We start from the raw sequence: 16,559 nt of genomic DNA, 5'->3' as shown, positions 1-16,559 counted from the left end.
CGCTGAAAGGAAATTTGGATCAGCCGTGATGAAATGGCAGAGCAAGCGCGATGGACCAAATGGCCTAATTCTGCTCCAATATCTTATGGTCTTATGGTAAAGACATATCCGTACCCTGCCACCCATAACCATAACATTCATAAGACCATAAGACATAATGGGCCATTCAGCCCATCAAGTCAGCTCCTCCATTCTATCTTGGCTGATATATTTCCCTTTCAACCCTATTCTCCAGCCTTGACCCCTTGACTTTTGACACCCCTACTAATCAAGAACCTATCAACTAATGCTTTAAATATACTCAATGACTTGGCCTCCGATGACTGTGACAATGAACTCCACAGATTCACTACCTTCTGGCTAAAGAAACAGGACTCGTCTGTGGAATTTTCCATATTGTAGAGTAGGTTTCATTCTTCCATCTCAAATGGAATAGCTTGATCAGAGGTGTTCACTGTACAAAGTTCAAAGTAAACTTATTATCATTGTGCATATAAGTTACTGATTACACCTTGTGATTAACTTTACAAGCATTTACAGGGAAAATAGAGATACAATAGAAATTCACAGATAAGCTATAAATTAACAAAGACTGACAAACAATCAATGTGCAAAAAAAGGCAAACCAAGCAAATAAAAATAACACTGAGACAATGAGTTGTGAAGAGTCCTTGAAAGTGAGTCTGTAGGTTCTGGAATCAGCTCAGAGTAGTCATGATTGATCCACACTGGTTCAGGAGCCTGATGGCCGTAGGTTAATAAACATTCAGTGGTGTCGGATTTAAGGCTCCTCGACCTCCTGCCCGATGGTAGTAGCAAGAACAGGACATTGTCTGGATGGCAGGGGTCCCTGGTGACAGATGCTCCTCTGGATGATGGATGCTGTGGTATGACAACAAAACCTCTCGTGAATTTCTACAGATGAACCATGGGGAGCATTCGAACCGGCTGCACCACCCTCTGGTATGGGGTGGGGTGGGCCTACTGCATAGGATCGAAGTAAGCTGCAGAGGGTTGTAAAATTAGTCAGCTCCATCATCGGCACTAGCCTCCGTAGTGTCTAGCTCATCTTCAAGAAGCGGTGTTTCAGAAAGGCGGCATCCATCATTAAGGACACCCATCACCCAGGACATGCCCTCTTCGCGTTGCTGCCATCAGGAAGGAGGTACACACTCAATTATTCAGGAACAGCTTCTTCCCCTCTGACGTCTGACATTGAACCAATGTACACTACCTCATTACTTAAATTTCTTTTTTTTTACATTACTCGTTTAATTTAACTATTTTATATATAGACGGGGAGAAGGCCAAGAACTGGGGTTGAGGAGGAGAGAAAAAAAGGATCAGCCATGATGGAATGATGGAGCAGACTGGATGGGCCAAATGGCCTAATTCTGCTCCTATGTCTTATGATCTTATATACTTACTGTAATTCACAGTTTTCTTTTTCTCCCTATTATCATGTATTGCATTGTACTGCTGCCACTAAGTTAACAAATTTCACAGCATATGCTGGTGACATTTAACCTGATTCTGATCTGGAAAGCGGTTCTTTAGTAACTCGCAGAGAAAGTGGTCAAGGCTCTCTGTCATTGCTGTGCCCTCTGCATTCAGCCATTTCTTCATATATTTTTTAATTAACAAAATAAACTTTATTCATACAATATGAATAAAGATGACACAAAGGTTGGGGGTGTTATGGATAGTGTGGAGGGTTGTCAGAGGTTATAGTGGGATGTCGATAGGATGCAGAACTGGGCTGAGAAGTGGCAGAGGAACAACCCAGATAAGTGTGAAGTGGTTCATTTTGGAGGTCAAATTTGAAGACAGAATATAATATAAATGGTCAGACTCTTGGCAGTATGAAGGATCTGAGAGATCTTGGGGTCCGTGCCCATAGGACACTCAAAGCTGCTGCACAGATAAAATCAAAATGGCCTGGGAGCAGGATTTAAATATCTCCTTATCTGAGGAGAGCTGGGATTCAGTTCTCAAATCGGTTAACTCAACCTCTCTTTGTGCTCGCCACTGCCTTTTACAGTTTAAGATTGTTCATAGAGCCCATATGTCTAAATCTAAACTATCTCGATTCTACCCTAGCGTTAGTCCGCTCTGTGATAAATGCAAGAGGGGCTTGGCCTCTCTCATCCATATGTACTGGTTCTGTCCTAGCTTGGAGAAATTCTGGAAAGATGTCTTCACTACGTTATCGTGTATTCTGAATCAGCACCTAGAACCAAACCCCTTAATTGCTCTGTTCGGTTTTTGGGGTGAGACAGATTTATGTCTGGGTCCGACCAAATGCCGAATATTATCCTTTGCCTCTCTTCTGGCTAGACGCTTGATCCTCCTCAGATGGAGAGATGTTGCCCCACCCACTCATGCTAAATGGCTTAACGACATCATGGCCTGTTTGGACCTCGAAAAAATTCATTATTCAGTTCTCAATTCGGATCTAAAGTTCCATAAGGTCTGGGGACCTTTTATCGAGTACTTTCGTAACCTTCCTCTTGACTAGGGTTTTTTTTTCTTTTCGGTCCCTTGCTTTCAGCTCCTTTTTTTTCTGGTAGAAGGCATTATTACCCTCTGTTGCTGAGTGTATTCACAGTCTGGGAGCTTGGCTGTCCTGACTTATACTCTCTATATTGTGTTGTGGTTGGTCTGGAGTTGCTGTTGTTTTTTCTTGTGTTGTGGGGCTTGGGGAGGACACTAAGCTTACTTGTCTTTAATTTAGGTGCTTTTTTTTGCTAAATTCTCTTCCTTTGTAACATATTGTTATTGTATGCTTAATTTTGCACTGTTTTAATGTTCCTGATTGGGATTTGGGGTTTTTAATTTGTAAAATGTTTTGAAAAACTAATAAAAAATTTTTTTTAAAAAAAGCTGCTGCACAGGCTGATAATGTTATTAAGAAGGAGTATGATGTGTTGGCATTCATCAATTGTGGAAATGCGTTCAAGAGCCGTGAGGTAATGTTACAGCTATATAAGACCTTGGCTAGACCCTACTTGGGGTACTGTGTTCAGTTCTAGTCACTTCACTACAGGAAGGATGTAGATACTATAGAAAAGGTGCAGAGGAGATACAAAGATACTGCCTGGATTGGAGAGTGTACCTTATGTGAATAGGGGGTACGTTTTTCACACAGAGAGTGGTGGGTGTGTGGAATGAACTGCTGGTGGCGGTGGTGTAAGTGGATACAATAGGGTCTTTTAAGAGCCTCTTAGATAGGTACATGCAGCTCAGAAAAATAGAGGGCTATGCACTAGGGAACTTTTAGGCAGTCTCTGAACGAAACAAAAGGGTAGCCACAGACACTCACATGGGTCCAAGCTTTGCCTGCCTGTTTGTCAGCTATGTGGAACAGTCTATGAAGTAAGCCTACACTGGTGACCATCCCACACTACTCCTATGCTACATCAATGATTGTATTGGTGCTGCTTCCTGCACCCATGCTGAACTCGTGAACTTCATCCACTTTGCCTCCAACTTCAACTCTGCCCTCAAATTTACCTGGTCCATTTCCGACACCTCCCTCCCCTTTCTCGATCTCACTTTTTCTATCTCTGCAGACAGCATATCCACCAATGCCTTACAAACCCATGGACTCTCATAGCTACCTGGACTACACCTCATCCTACCCTGTTACTTGTAAAAACGCCATCCCCTTCTTTCAGTTCCTCCATCTCTGCCACATCTGCTCTCAAGATGAGGTTTTTCATTCTAAAACGAAACAGATGTCCTCCTTCTTCAAAGAAAGGGGCTTCCCTTCCTCCAACACTGCTGTCAACTACATCTCTTCCATTTCACACATGTCTGTCCTCACCCCATCCTCCCCCACACTACCAGGGATAGGGTTCCTCTTGTCCTCACCTACCACCCCACCTCTGTGTCCAGCACATAATTCTTCAAAACTTCCGTCACCTCCAACTGGATCCCACCACCAAACCCATCTTTTCCTCCCTCCCCCACTCTCTGCTTTCCACAGAGATCGCTCCCTACACGACTCCCTTGTCCGTTTGTCCCGTCCTACTGATCTCCCTCCTGGCACTTACCCTTGCAAGTGGAACAAGTGCTACACCTGCCCCTAAACCTCCTCCCTCACTACCATTCAGGGAGCTGAACAGTTCTTCCAGGTGAGGCGACACTTCACCTGTGAGTCTGTTGGGGCCATATACAGTGTTTGATGCTCCCGGCATGGCCTCTGGTAAATCTGTGAGACCTGACGTAGATTGGGAGACCGCTTCGCCAAGCTTCTACGCTCCATCTACCAAAACAAGTGGGATTTCCCAGTGGCCACCTATTTTAATTCCACTTCGCATTCCCATTCCAGTATGTCCATCCATGGTCTCCTCCGCTGTAGGGCTAAGGCCACACTTCGGTTGGAGGAACAACTCCTTATATTCCGTTTGGATAGCCTCCAGCCTGTGGGCATGAACATCGATTTCTCAAACTTCCAGTAATGCCTCCACTTCTCCAATGTCTCACTCCCACCCTTCACCATTTCCCACCCCATTTCCCTCTCTCATGTTATCTCCTTCCCTGTTCATCGCCTCCCTCTGGTGCTCCTCCCCACCCGCCCCTCTTTTTTCTTTTTTCCATGACCTTCTGTCTCTTTGTTTCATCTCTTCCCCTCCAGATTACACCCATCGCCTGGTGTTTCTCTCTCCCCTCCCCCCTCCTTTCAAATCTACTCCTCAGCTTTTTTCCTCCAGTCACGCTGAAGGGTTTTGTAACAAAAAAGTCGATTGTACTTTTTTCCATAGATGCTGCCTGGCCCATTGAGTTCTTCCAGCATTTTGTGTGTTTTGCTCGGATTTCCAGCATCTGCAGATTTTCTCTTGTTTGTTACTATAGTATAAATTCAGTTTAGGTTAATTGCAATGACAATTTTGGAGGACGTCTCCAACCAGAAGCATTAATTCAGGCTCTGTTTCAAGTTGAAGACTCATTATCATTTCTAAGCTTCTCAGCAACTTAAAATTAACTTGTCTTCTCCATTTGCCCCAGGAAAGAGTCTTTGACCTGAAATGTTAACTCAGTTTCTTAGTCCATGATGCTGCCTGAGCTACTGAGTCTGTACAGGATTCTCTGTTCTTATTTCGCTTCTTTTAAACTTTATTTTTTTTCACTTTATTGAACACATATCTACAAACAAGCATCGGTTACCGGTCCACAATTCACCGCACAATGGTAAATACCTATATTAACAATACAAGGGGTGGAAGAGAGTAGGAGCAAGAGAAAGAGAAATAAAAAGCACATACCTACAATTACATACATACTCAAGCATACACATGATCTACATACTTCACATCACCCCTCAATGGAGATTTACATCCATTTTAAATAAAATCACAGTCCTCAGTAAGTCAACTCAAGTCCAGGTCCCTGTGTGGGCTTTTCACTGTGCCAGATACACTGTAACAGAGTTCCATCTCTCCAAGTAAGAGTTCTTATTTCTTATTCTGCCATTCATTTGAGTTTCGTATTCAATGATGAATGAGCTGGAAGATGCTTAGAGTCTCTCTCATTGGAAATTATCAATGTTTGGTCCATCTGTGATACAACCTTCACACCTCACACCCTTTCTTGAAGGAAGGGCACAGATAAGGATCAATCTGATTGGTGCCACCATCACTGAGGGTGGAAATGTTTATGGAATCTTCTCTTTCTGATAACAGTTCAGTTGTTGTCCAGCATTCATCTTTATTTATTTGGATTTTCACCAAGTCATTACAGTCATGACATAGGTACATTTTGTTAAAGATCTTCTTTATGGCACCACCATTTGCAGAACACCGTTACAGCTCGGGGAGTCGGAATTCAGAGTTCAATCTGGCCTCATTGATAAGGAGTTTGAACATTCCTCCCCGTGAACATGTAAGTTTCCTCCCACAGTCCAAAGATGGACAGGCAAATAGGTTAATTAGTCATTGTAAGTTGTCCTGTGATTGCTGGGCAGTACAGCTCATTGGGCCAGGAGGGCTTGTTCCGCATTGCACCTCTGAAACAAAAAAAATCAAAAATTTTAAAAAATAAAACAAAGGGAAGCGAGCATGAATAGGGGTAGGAAAAGATACAAAGACATCCGTACAATGTCGCCGTTCAAGGGCAAATCTCATTCCAAACATGATGACAATAATTGTTAATCAAATCATACACCCAAACAAGCTTAAGAGAACATGGAAGTCACCTGCTTGTGTTACACGGTTGCTCTGGAATGGATAGACCAGGTTATGTATAGAATGGGAGTTAAAATGGAAAATTTGGGAAAAATTCACTGAGTCAGGCAACATCTGTGCAGGAAACAGTTAAAATTTCAGGTTGAACACTCTCTGTCCAGACTGCAAATTGAGAAAACAAGTTCCTTTGCTGAGAAGTTCAGAAATGATAGAAGGTCTTTAGCTCAAATCTTTACACAATTTTCTGCTTTCAGCATTTGCAGTTTCTTTATGATGTTCTCTAAATATGGCAGGGGAACGTTGATCTTTTGTGAATAGTTAGGTACAAGCTCCTGACCAGCTCATCACTGTCTGGTGTGCGAATCGCGAAGACTTCTCAGAGGATTGTGAGCACTGATGAGAGGATCATCGGGGTCTTCCTACTCATCCGAGGCGCTTACCAGGAGCACTGTGTACACAAGGGACTTAACATTGTCCGTGATCCTTCCCATCCGTCCAACAATCTCTTTGACCCCCCTATCATCGACAAGAAATATCGCAGCATTCGGACAAGGACAGCTAGGATGGGAAGCAGCTTCCCACCCCTCAGACCATGAGATTACTGAACTCTGTGCCACCACCCAGGTCTCACCACGTACGTATGAACTGCGGGTACCATTATACTGTTTATCTTTTAACTTGTGACATTAACGCCCCTTATTATTTGTTAATTTATTTGTGGTAATATTACCTTGTGCGATGGGTGTGAGTTATACGGACTGTGTTGTGCACCTTCTCAGCAGGAACAGTGGTTTGTTTGGCAGTGTACATGTATACAGTTGAAACAACAATAAACTTGAACTAGAAACTGAGGTCAAGTGACAGAGGGAATGCACTAATAAAACAAAGGACCTATTTCAGTTTCTCTTTGCTATTTTAAGACAAGATCTTTGATATATTTAAAGAAGTGCCAGTTAATTGCACTGGCAGAATGCCTTAAGATATGGTGTTTCACGCCGAAGGCTAGGAAGTAGGGAGAAAATTCTCAGAAGAATGGGAGTGTTACCGGGCTTGGGGGAATAGGACAAGAATGGTGAAAATTCAGGTGGCATACAAAGCAGCCTCCTGGTTCACTAGTCTCCATTTTCACTATCAGTCAAGACTGATTGTACCTTCTTTCTGTAGATGTGTGGCCAGATACACATATATATTGCTCAGGTGCTGTAGTAATTTTATGTATTGCATTTAACTCCTTACTCCAAAACTCAACTCCTCGTGCAGAAGGAGGAGCGCAGTCATGACAAGCGTTTTGCACCGATCTTCTTTTTTGGTGATTGCTCATCGTATGGCGTGTCTTGGGCATCTGAGACCTGACAGACCCCGTTCCTCTCCAGGTTTTTGGAGCCGGCCGGATTCGAACTCGGGAGCCTTCGCTCCAAAGTCAGCTCAATGAGATATGTGAGTGATGATAAAACTGTTTCTGACATGGGTCTCCATTGTGGACTGGTAGTGGGAAGGGGGCAGGGAGAGGGGAATCACAGTTGGGAAAAGGGGAAGGGAGAGGAGAGGGAGTGGGAAGCACCAGTCAGAAATTCTGTAAAGATTAATAAACCAATTGTTTGGAATCAAATTACCTTGCCCAGTGTCTCAGGGCTGGATGCCTCTGTACCTGTGCCAATCTCTGCCCTGGCACTCCTCCTCTGCCACCTGTCCCACATCACCTCCACGGAACTCCACCCTCACCAATCCCAGCATTCTTTGTTCTCACCAGATTTACAACCTCACTCTTGCTCCACATTGACAATAATAATATTACTTTATTGGTCCCAAGTGGGAGATTCTTTTGTAAGAGCAGCAACATTCAAAAACACACTTAGCAGTGTGCAGACTTAACTAATAAAATACAGAATAATAATATACCCAATAATAATCTACCAATGTAGAATGCTAATGTACAAAATAATAAAACACTATTACACAATGATGTGTGCTTTCCTGTCACACAGAGATGAACCGTTGTACATGTTTATTGCATTTGATAGGAAAGATTTTCTGGAACGATCCTTGTGACAGAGGAGTTGAATGAGTTTGTTTGAAGGGGTGCTTATTGTTTATTCAGTAGGTCATGCAGAGGATGTGCCAAATTGTCCATAATGGATAACAGCTTGTTTAGTGACCTCTTCTCCACCGCTAACTTAAAAGAGTCCAGGTTGTAGCCAAAGACAGATCCAGCTTTTTTAATGAGTTTATTTAGTGTTTTTTCATCACCAGCACCGATGCTGCTCCCCCAACAAAAAGTCACAAAGAAGACTGCACTCACTACAACAGACTGGAAAAAGATCTCCAACATCCTGCTGCACACATTGAAGGATCTCAGCTTCCTTAGAAAATAGCCTGCTCATCCACTTCTTGGAAACAGCCTTGGTGTTGGTTCTCCAGTCAAGTCTGTTGTCGAGGTGACACTCAAGTATTTGTACTCCTTCACCATCGGAACCCTCTTGTCTCAGAATGTATCCAGGACTCATCGCAGTTCTCTTCCTCCTAAAACCAATCACCATCTCCCTGGTTTTGGCCACATTCAGGAGCAGGTGATTCCTCTCACACCACACCACACCACCAGTGTACTGTACTCGGACTCCCACCCGTCTCTGATACACCCAGTCACCGCAGAGTCATCAGAGAACTTCTAACAAGTGGCAAGACTCAGAACTGTACTGAAAGTCTGAGGTGTAGACTGCGAACAGAAACGGAGACAGGACAGTCCCTTGTGAATCTCCACTGCCACTTGCCACCACCCCAAAAAGAGAACTGTACAAACTGGGGTCTATCTGTCAGGTAGTCGGTAATCCAGGGGGTAGTGGATTTGCAGCTTCTCGCTCAGAAGGCTGGATTGTATAGAAAGCACTACAGAAATCAAAAAATATGATTCTCACAATGCCAGCAGCATCTTCCAGGTGGGAGTGAGCTCTCTGAAACAGGTAGATTTTGATATCATCCACTCCCGCATGAGGTTGGTAGGGAAACTGTAGAGGGTCTAATTGAAGATCTCACCTGTGGTCCAAGGTAAGTCGAGACAAGCCTCTCATGAGATGTGAGGGCAATTGGTCTGTAGTCATTAAGTCCAGATGGAGTCGCCTTCTCGGGTACAGGAACCAATCTGGGAGCCTTCCATAGCACCGGTATCTTTTCCTGACTCAGGCTCAGGTTGTAAAGCTGCTGCAAAATACAAGATAGCTGGCTCGCATAGGCCTTTAGTACCCTGGGGCTGATGCTGTCCAGTTCAGCAGCCTTCCATTGATGTAGCCTCTGCAGCTGTCTCTTAACCTGACCTGCAGTCACAGTCAGGCAGGGGTGCTCGTCCCCGTGGAGGCAGGATACTCCAACATTAGTGGGTTTGTAACACAAGTCCTCACTAGGGTGGAGGGAAAAGGCTTCAGGGCCAGGGAGAGTGTTTGGTCTGGGCTAGTGGGGGAGGGGACAGCAGGAGGTCCCATGCTGAACCTGTTGAAAAACAAGTTCAATTCATTGGCCCTATCCAGGCAGCCATTGATCTTCCTTTCCTTAACCTCAAAGCCAGTGATCTGCTCCGTGCTCAACCACATGTCCCTTGTGCTATTCTGCTGGAGCTTGCACTCCAGCTTCCTCGTGTCGGAGTCTTTGCAATCCCTCAGCTTTACCTTCAGTTCACTCTGTACTCGCCTCAGTACTTATCTATCTCCAGACCTGAAGGCTTTCTTCTTCTTATTCAAAAGCTCTTTCAGGTCCCTGGTGATCCAGGGCTTGGTGCCGAGGAAGCAGTGTACAGTCCTGGCTGGCGAGATGGTGCTCCCACAGAATTTAAAATAGTCTCTGATACAATCAGTCATTTTGTTAATGCAAATACAGTACTGTACCATGCAAAAGCTTTGAACGTCCTCCCTACTTTTATATATGTGTGTGTGTGTGTGTGTGTGTGTGTGTGTGTGTGTGTGTGTGTGTGGGTGTGTGTGTGTGTGTGTGTGTGTGTGTGTGTGTGTGTGTGTGTGTGTGTGTGTGTGTGGGGGGGTGTGTGGGGGGGTGTGTGTGTGTGTGTGTGTGTGTGTGTGTGTGTGTGTGTATGTGTGTGTGTGTCTGTGTGTGTGTGTGTGTGTGTGTGTGTGTGTGTGTGAGTGTGTGTGTGTGTGTGATGTGTGCGTGTGTGTGTGAGTGTGTGTGTGTGTGTGTGTGTGTGTGTGTGTGTGTGTGTGTGTGTGCCTAAGACTTTAACATAGCACTGTACTTTGTGTACTCAGTCATAGTCAAAGTCAAAATATATTTATTATCAAAGTATGTGAATGTTAACATATCCTACCTTGAAACTCATTATCATTCAGGCCTTTAAGAAATACAATAGAATTTCACAAAAAACTACACATATGCAAAGACTGACAAACAATCAACGTGCAGAAGAATACAAACTGCAAGTAGAAAATACTGAGAACAAAGTTGTGAAGAGATCCTGACAGTGAGTTTGTAGGTTAGAGAATCAGTTTAGCGTTGAGGTGAGTGAAGTTATCCACAATGATTCAGGATCCTGATGATTGCAGGGTGAGAACTGCTCCTGAACCTGATGGTGTATTGCCTGAGGACTCTGAACCTGCTGCAATAGTCGTAGTGAGAAGAGGGCATGGCCTAGGTGGTGACGGATTTTGAAGATTGATGCTGCCTTCTGAGCTTAGTGTTGGGATTACAAACTGCCCTTTCTGGATTACAAACTTTTCACTCGTGATTAGCTCACTCTATAACGAGTACTTTGAAGTGCAGTGGGAAGGGTTTGCTTTGGGACTGCAGGCACGTTCTGTCTTGTGAGAAATTGGTTTGCAGCCGCATTTTGACTTGTGAAATTGTCTCAAGTAGCTCACAGGAGTGGAACCCTGCTGTTTCCTGAGGAGAACTTGTGGGAGGAACGCTATCAAACTGGAAAGTGTGCAGTAAAGATTTACAGGATTGTTGCTAGGACGTGGTGGACTGAGTTATAGGGAGAGGCTGGACAGGCCAGAACTTCACTCCTTGGAGCGTAGCAGACTGAGAGGTGATCTTATATAGGTGAGCATCAATCATGAGAGGCATAGATATTGTGAATACCACTCCCGCTTTTTCCCAAGTTTGGGGATTCAAGAACTGGGAGACATAGGTTTAAAGTGAGAGGGGAGAGATTTAATAGAAATTTGAGTACAGTAATAACTTTCTGACAACAAAAAATGTTATCTATGTAGATTGAGCTGCCAGAGGAAGTGGTTGAGGCAGGTGGAATAGCAAATTTAAAAGACCGTTGGACAGGTAAATGGATAGAAAAAGTTTAGAAGATTATGGGTCAAACATTGGCATGTAGAACTTGTTTGGATAGGACATCTTAATCAGCATGGTTTATTTCAATGTTATATAAATCTGTAATTTTATAACTGAGTACAAACTGGGTCAAAACTCCACTTGATGGATAAAATAAAGTGGAAATCAGTGGAGGCAAAAGTGTTTCTGTGTTCTGTTTTACACACGGTTTGTTGTCTTTTCCACGTTAGTTGTTTGTTCCCCCTGTTGGGTGCAGTCTTTCATTGATTCTGTTAGGTTTCTTGGATTTACTGGGTATGCCCACAAGAAAACGTATTTCAGGGTTGCATATGGTAACATATATGTACTTTGATAGTAAAGTTACTTTGAACTTTGAACTGGTAATCAAACTATTTGATCAGTATTCCATTTGCTTCTACTTCCTTTCTCTAATTCTAATAATATGGCTTAATCTGGAGTTTTAGGTGACAGGGTAGAGATACATATCTACCAAAGGAGGTGTAAGGCATTCCTTCCCTCTGCTAGTCTGCAGGTCACCCATGGGACCCCTCACTCCCACCCGATCAGGGTCACGAGAATCCAGGGGAGCAGGCGGTGGATGGTCATATGAGCAGCTGGTGCACATCGCAAGTCCTGATCATGTGACCACTGACGTCAGGCAGACAATCTCTGAAGAGTATTGATAATGGCTGGAGTCACCCATCTTGTAAAGACATTGCTCAGAAGAAGAAAAATTTGCCAAGAATAATCATGGTCATGGAAAATTTGCCAAGAATAATCATGGTCATGGAAAGACCACGATCGGTCACGTCATATGACATGTACATAATGATGATGATGATGATGAGGATGATGACCTTTGACATCCCCATGATAATTTTTCCCAATCACCTTAAAGTTATGCACACTAATATTAGCCATTTCCATGATTGGAAACAATGCGCTGGCTATCCATTCTATCAATACCTCATATCATCTTATACATCTCCATCAAGACACCTCTCATGCTTTTTCCAAAGAGAAAAGCACTGGCTTGCATGCTCTCTCAATCCAGAGTCTTCATCTTGTCAGTAGCAATGTAATATTCCAATTCTGAAACACAAAACGAAAACTGCAGATGCTGGAAATCTGTAAAAGGAACGGAAAATTGTGTAAATACTTACTGAACTAGGCAGTATCTGCAGAAAGAGAAATGGTTTGGACATTTCAGGTTGAAGGGCTTGCTGTGTGTCCCCTGTCATTTAGCACTCTGGTCCAGTTTGGAAGGGGAAAGGTGGGAGGTAAGAGGGAATGAAGGAAGAGGAATTGGGAGAAAGACAAGAGAGTAGCAGGAGAAAAACGAATGATGGGGAACTGAAAGGAGGGGGGAGAAGGTGGGAGGGCAAGGATCTGAAGAGGAGGGAAAGGAGTATGAAGAAGAGAGATTAGGAGGAAGAAAGATTGAAGGGGATGAGTAGAATGAGAAGGAGAGAGGGGGTGGGGAGGAGCAGCAGGAAAGAGAGAATGAAGCAAGAGAAGAGAGAATGGGAAGAGGGATGAGAAAGGAGAAGGGAGGTGAGAGAAGGGAACTGGGTGAGGAGTAGTGAGGGGCTGGATGGGTGAATGAAGGAGAATAAGGGGCAAGGGGGGAATGACAGGTGGTGAAGGAAGGAGGAAGGGAAGAGGTGTAGTGGGAAGGAGTGGGTAGAATGGGGACAACAGAAAAGGCAATAGGAAGGGTAAGGGGGAGAGGAGAGAGTGTGGAAGAGAATGGGGACAGGGAGTGAAAGGTGAATGTTAAAGAAGAGATAGAGGAGAGAAGCAGAGAGAGGATGTGAGAGGAAAGGGAAAGGCAGGGAGGTGGAGAATGATGTTTGCTTTGAACTGTCATCCTAAACCTGGCTATGAGCTGATCAAGTGAAGCTGGCTGGTCAAGCACTTTGGCAGAAGAAATAAAGTCATAGACTATTTCTAAATGGGGATAAATTCAGAAATCAGAACTGTAAAGGGACGGGAGTTCTCGTATATATTTCTTAAAGGTTAACTTAAGTCAGGACTAGGGAAGGCAAATGCAACGTTAGCATTCATTTTGAGAGGACTAGAATATTAGAGCAAGGCTGTATTGCTGAGGCTTTATAAGGCATTGGTCAGGCCATACTTGGAGTTTTGTGAGCAGTTCTGAGTGCCTGAACTAAGAAGGGTGTGCAGGCGTTGCAGAGCAGCCAGAGGAGGTTCACATGAATGATCACAGGAATGAAAAGGTTAACGTATGAGGAGTGTTTGATGGTTCTGAGTTTGTACTCACTGGCACTTAGAAGAATGAAGGGGGAGATCTCATTGAAACTTACTGAATCCTGAAAGGCCTGTATAGAATGGATATGGAGAAGATGTTTCTAAAGGCCTATGACCAGGGCGGCCGGAGCTCACCGGACACCACGCTGGCACTTCTGTAAAAAAAAGTCAAAATAAACAAGCAGGGAATTTAACAACGGCCGCATATTAAATAGAGGGAATTTTACAGAAGCGGGGATTGGGGAGAGTGGGTGGAGGCTGGTGGGGAAAATGCCACTAATAACATTAGGATATTTGATCATTTTTGGTGAAATCCTGGGACTGTGACTGTTCTGTGAAATTCCTCCTCGCTCGACCCGTCGTCCCAGCATACCCTGCTGTAGCCTCCCGCCATTTCACAGATCCTCGGTCTCTCTCCAGCGCTCATTAATTGAGCATTGTTCGCCGAGAAGGTAAAAGTATTAGATCTTTTGAAAAGTGGCATGTCGCTTTCCGAAGTGGGCCACAAGGTCGGTAGGAACGAATCGAGCATTCACACAATAACACAGAAAGAAGCTGAAGTTCATGGAAGTGTTAGTGCTACCCCTACAAGGGCAAAAATGATCTCTCTGGTTCGTGATAAAGTCCTTGCAAAGACTGAGAAGGCATTAAGTGTGTAGCTAGAGGACATGTCACAGAAACATATCCCTGTTGATGGCAAAATGATGCATCAAAAGGCACTTAGCCTCTTTGAGCACCACTGTGAGGGGTTTGAGGAGAGCAAGAGGAAGGAGTTTAAGGCTAGTAAGGGATGGCTGGCTAGCTATGTAAAGCGCTACAGCCTCAAGAACTTAAAGATCACAGGAGAATCAGCATGACAGATGTACCAAGTATTCTATTATGGAGCCGATGGAAGTACACACTTGAAGTCTCTCAGAAAAAAGTTTGTTGATCACAAACTATCAAAAGCTCACACTGCGGCTCTAAGTGTTGAAAATATAGCGAGTGAAGATGCTCTTGGAAAATTATGTGACACCATGAATGCTCCGCATCTAAAGGCAACTGGTTCAATTTTTCATTCTGCATATTATTTAGCTCAGAATGACAGTCCATACTCTGATCACTTTGGCTTATTGGAAATTCAAAAAAATGGAATGGACATTAGAATTGGACTGCATTCCTGCACTAGTGCTACAGAGATAGTTAATCACATAGTCATTAATACGAAAAAGAAAATTTGCCAGCATATCAAGCAGATAAATGGCAAATTTTCTGTTCTCATTGATGAATCAATAAGCCTGAGCATTAAGACTGCCCTAACAGTTTATTTGAAATGTGAAAGTGATCCCCATTTTATGTTTTCAGATCTAATGGAACTGCCTGATCAGAAAGCTGCAACAATTGCTGAGCATCTATTGAACTGTCTCAATAACCAGGGGTTTGATGACTCTTACTTGAAACAGAACCTTGTAGCATTTGCTAGCGATGGGGTGAGTGTAATGCTTGGTGTCAAATCTGGTGTCACTACAATTCTCAAAGAACATTACCCTGATGTGATAATTTGGCACTGTCTTAATTACAGATTGGAAATTGCAGTAGGTGATTCGGTGAGAGAAGCTCATGGAATAAATCATTTTCAATCATTTATGGACAAATTGTACTCTGCTTACAGTAGATCACCTCGAAATCAAAAGGAACTGTCTGAATGTGCCTCTCAAATAGAACAACAAATTTGCAAAATAGGGCTGCGTCCTGGTCACCAGGTGGGGAGCTAGCTTGTTTCGAACATTTTCAGCAGTGTGGCAAAATTATGAAGCACTGTGTTTTAATTTTGAAAAAGCAATGAAGGGTGAAACCAGATCTGGGAGTGACTGGAAAACCTATGAAGGTCTGTTCAACAGACACTCTTCAGAACAGTTTCTATTGGACTGAGCTCTAATGTATGACACCTTTCATGAACTTGATTTACTGTCAGACAGTTTACAGAAACGCACTACTACTACTACTACAATACACTACTACAAATGCAGACAAACTGATCCAACGGAGCATAAGATTGAAAGAGCAACCTGGTACAAAAACTCTAGAAGCTCAAGAGGCAGTTGAAAGAAGAAGTTTGGAAAAATTACCTTAACAAGCAACAACAAAATTGTCTCCGTTAATTATCTACAGTTCCTTACTCGTCTTATAAACAATTTGCAGCACCGTGTGCTCACGACAACATCCTTGAAAGGTTCTCAAACTTCTAAACCCCAAAGTATGTATAAATCCCTGCTAAATGAAATGTGTGTCCTTGATAAAGATAACTGGTCTGCTGAAATACCGCCTAATTATGGAGAAGCTGCAATATCATCTCTCTGTTAGAGGTTTAAGCTTTCTTCCTCCTCTGTAATAAATCCTTCAGAGATTATATGGAGGATCATGGACACCACATCCCCCAGGATTTACGCCCATTACTGAGCTGTTCATAAGTTATTCCTACTTGTACTCCTGAGTGTGAGAGAGGATTCAGTCACATGAACTTGTTAATAACAGCAACATGCTCAAGAATTCTCATTAATCATGTAGCAGCACTTCTGTTTGTTAAAGTACATGGACCTCTTGTAGTTCAGTGGAATCCTGAGCTGTATGTCACATCATGGCTGTGGTACCACAGATCAGCAAGTGACATCAGGACAAGAGTTGCTTCAGACCCCCAAACACATATTACACCTGATTCTTTGTGGAAATTATTGTGAAAATTCTCATTGGTGGCATTTGGTAAGTAGGTAATTACTTTTAACTTGGTAAAATAACTGATTACAATCTTTTTCTTTACTTGCTTGATAATTATATTTT

General features: G+C 43.3%; 1 protein-coding gene across 6 annotated transcripts in view; it reads left to right on the top strand.

The window, feature by feature from the left end:
- The first annotated feature begins 668 nt into the window (after positions 1-668).
- LOC132393524 (uncharacterized) overlaps positions 669-16,559 on the top strand; it is a 59,514-nt gene continuing 43,623 nt past the window's right edge. For 5 of the 6 annotated variants that reach the window (XR_009511902.1, XR_009511904.1, XR_009511903.1 and 2 more), the window contains exons 1-3: positions 669-1,165; positions 15,087-15,211; positions 15,304-16,481. The gene's annotated coding sequence lies outside the window, so the exon portion shown is untranslated. Of the gene's footprint in view, positions 1,166-7,558; positions 7,623-15,086; positions 15,212-15,303; positions 16,482-16,559 lie in introns of all 6 variants that reach the window. The other variant, XM_059968901.1, reaches the window with a different exon arrangement.

Source organism: Hypanus sabinus, chromosome 4 (assembly GCF_030144855.1).
Source record: "Hypanus sabinus isolate sHypSab1 chromosome 4, sHypSab1.hap1, whole genome shotgun sequence".
Lineage (NCBI taxonomy): Eukaryota > Metazoa > Chordata > Chondrichthyes > Myliobatiformes > Dasyatidae > Hypanus > Hypanus sabinus.
The sequence above is the reverse complement of the archived record's forward strand: the minus strand, read 5'-3'. Positions and strand labels throughout refer to the sequence as shown.